Raw genomic sequence first — 12,908 nt, forward strand, 5'->3', positions numbered from 1 at the left:
ACATATAACATATAAAATGAACCTTACCTGCAGCGACGTGAAGTGTCTCCCAACCGCGATCAGCCCTTCTTCCAAATAACCCAAAACGACCTAACCCGGTTACAAAAGAAAGCGCCAAAATGAATAAAATAGTCCCAAGTGTAAAATATAATATCTATACAGAACCAAATGTGTAAAAAAAGAAGTATTAATTTATGTTATATAGAAAAATTGTATATTTTTATGCTACAAATAAATCATGAAAAAAATGTACATGAATATAATAATTTAATATGATTAAAACAATAATGTTTATGTTACCAATGTTAAAAAATGTAAGTACATTGTCACAACTGGAAAAAAAAGTTTAAAAAAAATGAAAAATGTTTTTTTATATTTTAAAAATGTGATCTTCACAAATGAAGCTGAAAAAAGCTTAACAGAAAAATATTTGTGTTATTTGCATTTATTTTCTGACATAACAATATGTAAAACAGATAATAAAGAATGTTAATTTCATATGAAAAAGAAGAAAATTAATAATGGTTCTGTATAGTTGTTATTAAGTGTGTTTATAAAAGTATTTTTGTAATGAAATATTAATAAAAAAATATTTTTATGCATTTATGTTATTTGTTAAAATGTAAATAAAATAAAAGTTTATAAAATCATGCTGAATATTTTATTTTATTATCTTACTAAAAAGCAGCAATGTAATAAAACATAATTAACTGTATATTACATGTGAGTATATGTTGGACTCTAATAATGTAATGCATAATATACAAAATCCATTGTACATTAAATTAAAATAGGTGTTGCACAGTAATAACATAAGTATTAATATTCCTACTGCATTCTACATAAAATGTTCATATATACTATACACTAATTAATTAGAATAGATTATTCCAACAGTAGTCTACAGTAAATTAAACTTCATGTAATGTTATATATGTATAAATTCCTTTAATTGATTAAATGTAAAATAAATATATTGTTATCCTGTAGAACTAGGTACCAAAATCAAAAAATTGACCCTGAACCCTACAAATACTCCTTTACCCTAAAAACAGAACACTGACCCAGAACACCAAAAATATACCTTAACCTAAAAACTTAAAACTGACCCAGAACCCAACAATGACCCCTTTACCCAAAAACTAAAAACTGACCCTGAACCCTAAAATTAGCCCTTTACCCAAAAACTGAAAACTGACCCTGAACCAACAAATACCCCTTTACCCAAAAATTAAAAACTGACCCTGAAACCTAAAATTAGCCCTTTACCCAAAAACTGAAAACTGACCCTGAACCCAAAAAATACCCCTTTATCCACAAACTGAAAACTGACCCAGAACCCAACAAATACCCCTTTATCCATAAACTGAAAACTGACCCAGAAGCCAACAAATACCCCTTTATCCACAAACTGAAAACTGACCCAGAACCCAACAAATACCCCTTTATCCACAAACTGAAAACTGACCCTGAACCCAACAAATACCCCTTTATCCACAAACTGAAAACTGACACTGAACCCTAAAATTAGCCCTTTACCCAAAAACTGAAAACTGACCCATAACCCAACAAATACCCCTTTACCTAAAAACTAAAAACTGACCCTGAACCCTAAAAATAGCCCTTTACCCAAAAACTGAAAACTGACCCTGAACCCAACAAATACCCCTTTATCCACAAACTGAAAACTGACCCAGAACCCAACAAATACCCCTTTATCCACAAACTGAAAACTGACCCAGAACCCAACAAATACCCCTTTATCCACAAACTGAAAACTGACCCAGAACCCAACAAATACCCCTTTATCCACAAACTGAAAACTGACCCTGAACCCAACAAATACCCCTTTATCCACAAACTTAAAACTGACACTGAACCCTAAAATTAGCCCTTTACCCAAAAACTGAAAACTGACCCTGAACCCAACAAATACACCTTTATCCACAAACTGAAAACTGACCCTGAACCCAACAAATACCCCTTTACCCAAAAACTGACCCAGAACCCAACAAATACCCCTTAATCCACAAACTGAAAACTGACCCAGAACCCAACAAATACCCCTTTATCCACAAACTGAAAACTGACCCAGAACCCAACAAATACCCCTTTATCCACAAACTGAAAACTGACCCAGAAGCCAACAAATACCCCTTTATCCACAAACTGAAAACTGACCCAGAACCCAACAAATACCCCATTATCCACAAACTGAAAACTGACCCTGAACCCAACAAATACCCCTTTATCCACAAACTGAAAACTGACCCAGAACCCAACAAATACCCCTTTACCCAAAAACTAAAAACTGACCCTTAACTCAACAAATACCCCTTTAACTACTAACAAAAAACGGACCCAAAACTCAACAAATACGCCTTTAACAAAAAAAATTAAGTACATTATTACTATTAATTACAGTAAAAATTAATTAATTACAAAGAATTGCGTAAATAATAATTTTGACTCTAAAATATTAATTAATGAACTAATTATTATTAATTATTTAACTATTAGGTATAATGTACAAAGAAATATTTTCAATTATTAATTAATGATTTAATTATTAATAAATTACTTACCACCCTTATCCCCTATAAACTCAATAACCCACTCCTCAACCTAGAAATGTAATTGACAAATAACAAAAATTTACATAAATTTAGAAATACTACATAAACATGTATCTAAACTGAATAATTTAAGTAAATATGTAAAATTTATTATTTAATATTTATTAATTACCAATTAATTATTAATTAATATTATAGACTATATGAGCTTAAATAATTAACTAATTAATTATAATTAATAATAATTAATTAACAATTAGGTATAATTTACAAATATTTAATTACATTTATTAATTAATGAATTAATTATTAATAAATTACTTCCCACCCTTATCCCCTATAAACCCAATAACCCGCTCCTAAACCTAAAAATGTAATTTGTATAAATAATATTTTACTAAATGTAGAAATACAAAATAAACATGTATCTACATATATTTTTTAAAGTATATATTTATAATTTCATAATTATTATTTATTAATTATCAATTAATTATTAATTATTAATATACACTATATGAGCTTAATTAATTAACTAATTAATTATAATTAATTAACTAATTAATTATAATTAATTAACAAATAGGTTTAATTTAGTATTTTTTAATAACATATATTAATTAATTATTAATAAATTACTTCCCACCCTTATCCCCTATAAACCCAATAACCCGCTCCTAAACATAGATATGTATTTTTAAATATTTTATTTATATTTGTTTTATTTATAATAATACAACTTTTTTAATACTTTAGATATACAATTATTGTACTTTTTCCTATACTATTGATTATTTCCATTACTACACGATATTTTTTTTTTAACGATATTTTGACACTCGATATTTTTTTTGTCGATATTTTTGCATATTCACCTATTTCGATATTTTTGTATCCGATATTTTAGCTTACCTATATTTTTGACCTTCGATATTTTTACTTCGATATTTTGTCTTTCCGATATTTTTTTTTCGATATTTTGTCTGATTACCATAAGGCAGATTTGCAAAATACAGTGGTGCAGGTGGTTAGATTAGCAGAAGATTTCGGAAGAATTTCTGGATACAAAATAAATAGGGGAAAGACGGATATCATGATTTGATATTTGGAAAGAGGGGACGACAGACAAACAACTGATATGAGATATCTGGGAATTAGACTGACTCAGGATATAAATCAAATGGCGGAAACACATTTTAACAGAATCAAAAAAGAAGTATGCGATTTGGTGGCAGGTTGGGTACATCTTCTCCTCACATTATTTGGGAGAGTGAACTTAGTAAAGATGATTATTCTCCCGAAGCTTACCTTTCTATTTAATGCTTTACCTTTGCCCTTCAAAGAAGTATGGTACATATAAAGGGGATCCCCGTAAGAAAGAAAGTGTTGTGTCAAAAGAACCAACAGTGAATTATTCAGACATTTTCAAAAAACAAGGAAAAACATCAGAATTCTTTTTCAAAACAAGTACTGTAATTTATTAACAATACCTTGCAGTAGTAATTTAGAGGAATTTTATGCAATTGTTGCAATTAGTGCCCCAGAAAGAGGGGGGGGTAAGGGGGTGGAATGGGAGTGCTCGGGGAGGTGTAAGGAAGGATGAACACAGTTAAAGAAACAAGTGATAAATACAAAAATTACCAACACAGTCGAAAGGAATACAAATATATAAGCCAAACAGAATCTAGGCCTACGATGATGAATTATTTTACATAGAAACTTTCAACGGACACACAGTCAGTACACAACTGTAGAGGGCTGGTGCCGGAAGTTTACTGAGGAACACCGTCGACGTTTCGACCCCTATAAGTAGGCTGAGTTCAATACTTTAGTGGGGTCTTCATCAGGACATATGCGACAAGGGGAGTGAGGGGCAACCCATGGAATCGTGGCCCCATAGAGCTCGCGATGTGGAACAACAAAAGACTGTGCATGCGTCACAAGTGGATCGCCGAAGAAATGAATCACACAACTTGGCTGAAAGAAAAGAGGCAAGTTGTATTCAGCCGTCAATTTCAAACGTAAAATGGCAAAAGCTCACTGCGCTGTTTTTGAGATCGATAGTTCAAATATCAACCCGAATCATAAATCTTGGCTTAAAGAGAAAGCAAATCAGTTTCTATCGTGAGTTTTGGCCGTTAGTAACAAACGCTTCACTGCACTCGATGGCTCTAATATCAGCATGGATTCTATGTCTCTACGCTGCAAGTCAATCCATGACCAGAAACTCCGTAGGCACTGCTACAAAGAAGTATGGCTTACGAAATTGCAGGGAAAAAACCGGTTTATTTATATGGGCAGCAAAAGGCTCACGTATCTCGTGGAAGAAACTGCAGAGGAGATGAGACAAGGGGGGTTTGGCTCTCCCGGATTTACAGTTATACGCATGGGCCTTCCAACTAAAACATGGTAGGATGCTTTTGGACAAAACTAGGGTATCAGAAATTGGAAGGCTATTTTCCGGATTGCTAAAAAGCATAGAGGTAGGCGACTCAGGCTTCATGATGATGTTTTCTGACCCCAAATACTTTAAAAAGGTTAAGCTAAAAATTCTTCAGGGTTTGGCGGAAACCTGGTATTAGATAAGAACAAAACGAAAAATACCATATTACCATATTACAGCAATTTGGCTTTTATAGGGGATTCACAATGGTCCCCAATTTGGACAAAGGACAAGTTGGTGAGAGCGCTAAGGAATGCGGGTATAGAGAAATGGAAAGATCTACTAGAGAGAGAGCAATTGATTTCCTGGGATAGTTTTCAATGCATAACTACAAAGTTTCAAGATTCAAGTACATACACATTCAGAGCTGGTTTAAGTCTTTGGACAGCAGGGAAGGAGGTTTGAATGATTTAGAAGAAGTTTTGATTTCTGATAGGCCAAAAAAAAGGAGACATCACAATGGTATTGGTGACTGAGGGAGGAAGTTGAAGGGGAGCTTAAGACGCCTCAAGAACTGTAGGGAGGAGCTTGCCGGAACCAACGTTGGAGAAATTATGGCAAGTATCACTTTCTATGCTATATCAAGTGATCAAACCTGCCTATTTAAGGAGGAACCATCTTTTTTCTATCTACAGGGTATACTGGACGCTGCTTAAGCTGTCAAAATTTGGAGACAGGGGAGTAGTGGCGTGTCCTAAATGTGGTCAGAAAATGGCAGACGACTTACACATGTTCTTGAGCTGTTCAAAGAGTCAAGTATTCTGGGACGAGGTGAATAAGGCATTGACAGATATTTTGAAAATAAAGCTTCAGGTAAGCCCTTTATTTATTTTTTTGGGTTTGGCCCAGGAAGTGAGTGAACAAGAGAAAGATAAGCAAAAGTTAATATTTTATGCAATACTGTTGGCACGTAGAGAAATATGCAAACAGTGGACAAACCCGAATACTCCCATATATATAAAGCGGAGAGCATCTTTAGAATACTTTTTCAGGATGGATGCAGTGTCTTTAGAGAAGAAAAGAGATGTATGTTCGCTCCCAATGGTGGAATGGATGGAACAGAATAGATAGGGATTAGGACGGGGAAAGGAAGGGATGGTCCAATGATTAAGCCCAACTAAACCTCAGTAAAGCACATATCATTCCCATTCCTTTGTCGACATCCCATCTTTCGGTTTCGTTTTCCCCATTGGGGAGAATCGAATATAAGGGAAAATGTGGTGAAGTGCAACTGGAAAGGTTTGGACAAGAGGGGATCAGGCTTACTGTTTCTTGCACCAGGGACTGGGTTTCGGATAGAAGTGCTGTGGATCTGAGGCTAATGAGGACGACCAAAAAAAATTACAAACACTTACTATACATGGGAAAGGTTTGCTAAACAAATGTAGCACATTGTATAAACGCAAAAACAACAATTGATGGACAGAATGCAGAACAATGGATTAAAGAGAAGAGTTCTCCCAATTGTAATTTGAGGTCCAGAGGAGGGAGGAAAAGAAACCTAAGCACTAAAGTACCTCTAGTCAGACCTATATATTTTTTCCAGTGATAATCTTCACAATATATTTCACAAAGGATACTATATATATGAAAAAGACATTTGATTTATTCAAACATATAATTTTTTTTCTTTTTTTTCATTTGTTCTATTTTTCTTGTAATAAATACATAACAATTTATTTGCATACAAAAAATTAAGCAACACTTTCTATAAATCAATCTAAGTAATACATAATTAGACAAAAAAAAGCTCATTCTAAATTCATACCATTCATTCCATCATGCATACTACCACATTCGCTGCCCAGTCTAAAAGGAACTGTATTAACATATAGAACAAAAATCAGAAGACATATGCAGAACAATGTCATACATTCACCCCAGTACAGAGATCTGGGCTTAAATCCATCGTTTTTTTGCACTCCACACCACCCCAGTTCAGACATGGCCATATGCAAATCAGCCTTGACCCTGTGCTTTATTGGAACAGTCCAGCCCGAACTGCCAAGCCATGTCTTTCCTTGACCTGAATCAAGCATCCTAGGACCGGTTTCTGGCTATCAGCCATCTTTAATCAGGATAGCTTGACTCCAGTGGTGTGGAGAGCATGGGACTCACGTCTGAGCTGGGGTGAATGTATGACATTGTTCTGCATTCTGTCCATCAACTGTGTTTTTTGCATTTGTCACCCCGAGTGGGATGGGTATGCTCAGACGTGAGTCCCATGCTCTCCACACCACTGGATTCATGCAAGCCGGGCTGAAGACGGCTGGAATGCCAGAAACCGGTCCTCGGAAGCTTGTTTCAGGTCCAGGGAAGGCATGGCTTGGCAGTTTGGGCTGGACTGTTCCCATGAGGCACAGGGTCAGACTAATTTGCATATGGCCATGTCTGAACTGGGGTGGTGTGGAGTGCAAAAAAACGATGGATTTAGGCCCTGATCTCTGTACTGGGGTGAATGTATGATATTGTTCTGCATTCTGTCCATCAACTGTGGTTTTTGCATTTGGCACATTGTATAAACAAAAGCTCCTGAAAACACAGGCACTCTGCAATGAGAAAAATAATCTGCAAACAAAAAGGGAAATACACTAAAGAGAAAGGATACAAGTAATAGATCACTACTCAAGAGTACAAAACAAGACACGAGATGGAGGGACTGTTGTGTCATGCTAATTACCCACGACGAGACTGGTAAGCATTCAGTATATTATTTATTCCTTTGGTTGTCTCGTGCCCACATGCACGTCCGTTCCCTCTGCCCTAGCCCAGTGTAATGCCCGCCCCACTTCCTGACCGAAGTGGTGTCCGGTCTCTGTCCCCTACCCTCGGTCCGAGTGCAGGGTCCTAGTGCACCTGACCTCAGGTCACTACATCTCCCCCCTTGTCACGAAAGAATGTGAAGATAGAGAGTTCCTTGTGTATTGTCTTGAAAAATAGGGGAAAAGAGAAAGATAGAGAGAGAAAGAGAGAGAGAGAGAGAGAGAGAGAGAGAGAGATATGGAAACTTGAAAGAATGGAGAGACATGTGGTCTTTTTGTCCTTTTGCTCACTCTTTTTGGACAAGTCTCTACCTCTTCTTTTTGTGATTCCTCTTCTTGTCCTTCACTCTTGTTATGTTATGTTATGTTAATAACACTTCTATAGCGCACAGATGCCCCAGCAAAGGGGCGTCCCGGCGCTTCTGGAAGGGAATCCAGACACAACACAACAGAAAGATGGAGGAAGCACACAAGACAGAATCCTAAGAGGGATGGGGAACAGATGCGTTTTGATGGCTCTCCTGAATTTCAGCAGCTCATCAATTTCGCGGATGTGGGACGGTAAAGAATTCCACAGCTTCGCAGCCAGGACTCGGAAGGAAAGTCCTCCCGCTCTGCATAATCTAAATCGCGGAACCACAGCCAAGTTTTGGCCCATGGATCTCAAAGGGCGCAGGGGAACATAAGGCTTCAAAAGATTGTCAAGAATCTGGGGGGAGGCCATCTTGAGGATCTTAAACGACAGGCACAGTGTCTTAAAATGGATCCTCTGTGCCACCGGCAGCCAATGAAGAGAGCGGATGGAACTCTCACCAGAGCAGAACCTCGGTAGCCCCACCAGGGCTCTGGCTGCAGCGTTCTGGATACGTTGCATCCGCGTGATTTCAGCCTGGTTGGCACCCAGCAATAATGAGCTGGCGCAATCAAGCTGTGATAGTATAGATGCTTGAATGACCAGCTGCCTGGTGTAGGCATCAAAGAATCTCAGGATAGGTCTCAGTCCTCGTAAGATGCCGAAACAGGTGTCCGCTACTTTTTTCGTATGGCCACAAAAGTTGAGGGCAGGGTCAAGCCAAACCCCCAAGTTCTTTACCTCTGTCACTGGGGTAGGGGTTACACCCAGCTCAGGGGGCCACCACGTATCATCCCAGAGATCCGCTCGCTTACCCACTATCATGACCTCCGTTATTTTGGCGTTAAGCTGGAGACAGTTGGTGTTCATCCAGCTGGCCACTACCCGGAGTCTTTCCCGAAATCTGGGAGCATCTCGGTCGGAGTCCCCACTCTGGGTGACCGCCAGCTGCGTGTCGTCATGGTAAGAGGCCATGGTCAGACCCCAATGCTTGACGACATCAGCCAGCGGCCTCACATAAAGATTGAATAATGTGGGGCTCAAAGACGAACCCTGAGGCACACCCAGATCCAGGGGATAGTGTTTGGACTCAAACGGTGGAGTGGCAACTGAAGGACTGGGTTATTTAAGACCCAGCGGTGCCAGGGGACAACACCTGAAACCTTCGTGGGTAACCTGTTCCGGCGTACAAATGACAGAGACACGGGACACTTCCTTCGGCGTCAAAGATTCAAGGTTTATTTACTGCAGGGAACACAGAAGTCACGTGAAGTACACAGCCGGTATGTTCGCGGGATCTGATTCAATTTGCTACTGTGGATCGCTCCTTTTTATACAGTTTTCTCTCATAAGTTAACATGGTACACAAAGGTTTACAACTTGGTTCACATCATTATCCCCGAGAGGGGTCGCTTTGATGTATTCAAGGTCCGGAACATAAGTACAGAAACATTCGGAGGTTCCCAACTGTAAAAACCCATATTCCCACCATTAGTACATTCCAATCGGCAGTAAACAGATTGAAAAAGGAACAGGGACAGGTGCAAAGGAAGGCAGAAACAGTGGGGAGATCGGAAAGGGTGTAAAAGGGGTGGTATCGGAAAACACGAGCTGCAGGCATCAAAGGGACGTGCCTAATGAGATGCACGACTAAGACAATAGACCGGCACGGCAAGATGAGCCTCGAGCGGGGACATCTGCCTTACAGTATCATCCCCCTCATCATAAAGACACTTTCAAAGGAAATGTGTCTTCCGCAAGAGTCTTGGGAATCCCAGGGTCGCGAAGCGGACAGCGTCCGTTCGCTGGCTACTTGAGGGCAGGAGACAAAATGGATGCCGTATCTAAGATGGAACCCGTGGGTACAGATATAAACCCACGAAACAAACGAACGGTTCAGGTTAGCACAGCGAAACTGCGCACACCCACTAAACTCGTCATTTGCGGTTCATAGATACCAGACTCGACCATATTCGTGCGAGTCGAAAACACCACTTACGATCGTTACGGAACCTCAGACGCTCCTTTTGCCCTCATGTAGGCAAGCACTAGTCAGAATCATACTCGATATTCATCAGACCGTCTAGATGTTGCTGCAACATAACTCTGTCCAACTGAGCTCCCTTGGTAACAGGCGGCTGTCTTATACACGTCGTAGCACAGAGGCCACATAAGGCAGGACCACACTGCACACAAAGGCAACACGTGAACAGAAATGCTACAACAACTCCGATGATCATCAGAATCTTCCAACCCCAAGTCGACATCAGGCCCCAAAACCACCCAAGCAGCGTCCAATCCCCTACGTCCACGTGTATGGACTCAGAGATCTTATGCAACTTTGAGATGGCTTGATAGACAGTTGGAGCGTTATCTGGAATGAAAATACAGCAGCTCGAATGGATCACCTTACATACTCCACCTCGATCTGCTAAGACCACGTCTAAAACCATACGGTTTTGTAACGTCATAAGCCTATCCGCCTGAAGTTCTGTGGTGATATTACCAAGGGCACTGGCTGTGATATTTGCTGTCGATTCCACCACTCGAGTCAACTGTCTCAGGTTCCTACTATTGACCATAGGTCCCCAAAACGGGAGGAAACCCTTGAAAAAGTCTCCTGCCTCTTGACCGGCAGTGTCCTCTTCGCTAATCACGCCTCTCACAACTCTAGTCTTGTGATAGTCTGCATCTACAGTGAACATCGGAGGTAACAGATTTGCGATGAAACATGAGCCCACAAAGTCGGAGGGCAACCATGTATACGCACGATCATGGCAAACAAAGTATGTACCCTTGGCAGCCAGAAACACAGGGGACGAGACCATCGGCAGGATATAAGTCTCAGAGCAAGCACTCTCTCCAAGACGAGGTCTCGATCTTCGGCCACGACCCAATAGACAGAAATTACCAAGGTGGGGTACGACCCATATCGGAGGCGAGCTCCTGAGCTGCTTTTCACCAGTGAGCGCACTATACTCGACCTTACTCAGGACCCTATAGGCTTGTACCTCTTCTTCTGGAATGATCGACGGCTCATAGATATCTCTATCTAAATCCTCTATCGCTATAGACAAAGGCTTCTGATACGAGCCAGGACCAGAGTAGGGAGAACGTGGCTCTCGGTGGGTGGCTTTTTTTCACTTCCCTCACCTATTTCTCCTTGGTGCGGCCGGGGTGGGCTCCTGATGTCGCAGTGGATGCCATACACGGACCAGTGTGGGCTCCTGGCTCTGTTTCTGTCACAATCGGGGTGGGCTCACGATTTTGCCTCTTCTCTTCTTTGGGGCCCGACAGACCAGGGTAAGCTCCTGGCTTTCGTCTTCTTCTGTGCTCCCAACGTAGTCTCATCGATTGGCGGACCAGGGTGGGCTGCGGGCTCCGAGCGGACGTGCTGGCACGGTGGTTTCTTCAGGTGGCTCCAGATCCCACCTGCTCGTCACCAGTTGTTGTGTGGTGCTAATTACCCACACCGAGACTGGTAAGCGTTCAGTATATTCTTCATTCCTTTTGTTGCCTCATGCCCACATGCACATCTGTTCCCTCTGCCCTCGTCCAGTGTAATGCCCGCCTCACTTCCTGACCGAAAGTGGTGTCCGGTCTCTGTCCCCTCCCTTCGGTCCAATTGCAGGGTACTAGTGCCCCTGACCTCAGGTCGCTACAGGGACCTATAACATACATAAACCACATGGAAGCAAGTTTTGTAAACTGACGCTTTCATTAACAAATCAAAAGCGATGGGTTGGATGAAAGCCCACAGTGTGAATATAGCAAGTTTCGAAGAGACAGCACATGCGCTGCATGCGCTGTTTAGGCATGAACTAAAAAGGCCTAACCATACTTTATATGTGCAAGAATGCTCTGATTATGTATCATCCTTGTCGCAGTCATGAGATTACGGGGGGGGGGGGTTATTCTAGTGTTATTCTGGCATCAGACAGTTAGTGATCAATTGCTTAAGTCTGTGTGTCCCCTGTCATCGAGCCTTGTTTCTATAACGTTGTCACTGTTACACAGCTTATATTTTTTATGTGAGGTAGTTGGGATCTTCTATCTATTAGTGAGATTGAGCAGTAGAACATCACTTTTCTTGGTGGGGTTTATTGTGGCTCATTATATGAACCTGTTTCCTGTACTGGTCTACTGGTGTGCTTGAGGAATAAACCACGTGCCAATAACTGCCTGACTCCAGTTGTTCATCTGTGTGAGGCAGCCCTATTCAATAAACACCAACGAGGAGTGAAAACCAAAGGACTGATGAAACAGGAGTAAGGAATATTCATAAAGCAAAGCAACAGATTAAATAAATAGATAATATGAAGAATTGTTTGCCTGAAGTAATTAAATCTAACCAGTGTCTAGTGCCATTGGGCAGCCCTAAGGCATGCAGTTTGCAGACTCCTGCTGGTTTGGAGATCAGCCAGGTGTGCCCAGACGTGGGTCCTGGACTCACTGTGCCACTGGAATCAAGCTATCCTGGTTGAAGAGGGATGAAATCCTAGGAGGCTTGTTTCCAGTCCAGGGAGGATCTGGCTTGGCAGTTCGGGCTGGACTGTTCCCATGAGGCACAGGGTCAAGACTGGTCTGCATATTGCCAGGTCTAAACTGGGGTGGCATGGTGAGCAAAAAAATGATAGATTTAACCCAGATCTTTTGACTGGGGTGAATGTTTTGATTTGTTCTGCATTCCGTCCATCAATTGTGTGTCTTTTGCTTTCTCGCCCTAAGTGTGCCAGGTATGTCCAGATGTGGTCCTGGGCTCACTGTGCCACTGG

General features: G+C 40.6%; 1 protein-coding gene across 1 annotated transcript in view; it reads right to left on the minus strand.

Annotated features, from left to right (window-relative positions):
• LOC147688567 (multidrug resistance-associated protein 1-like) overlaps positions 1-12,908 on the minus strand; it is a 900,980-nt gene that overhangs the window by 163,497 nt on the left and 724,575 nt on the right. The gene's annotated exons all lie outside the window — the stretch shown is intronic.

The sequence above is a fragment of the Lissotriton vulgaris genome, chromosome 10 (genome assembly GCF_964263255.1).
Source record: "Lissotriton vulgaris chromosome 10, aLisVul1.2, whole genome shotgun sequence".
NCBI classification, from domain to species: Eukaryota; Metazoa; Chordata; class Amphibia; order Caudata; family Salamandridae; genus Lissotriton; species Lissotriton vulgaris.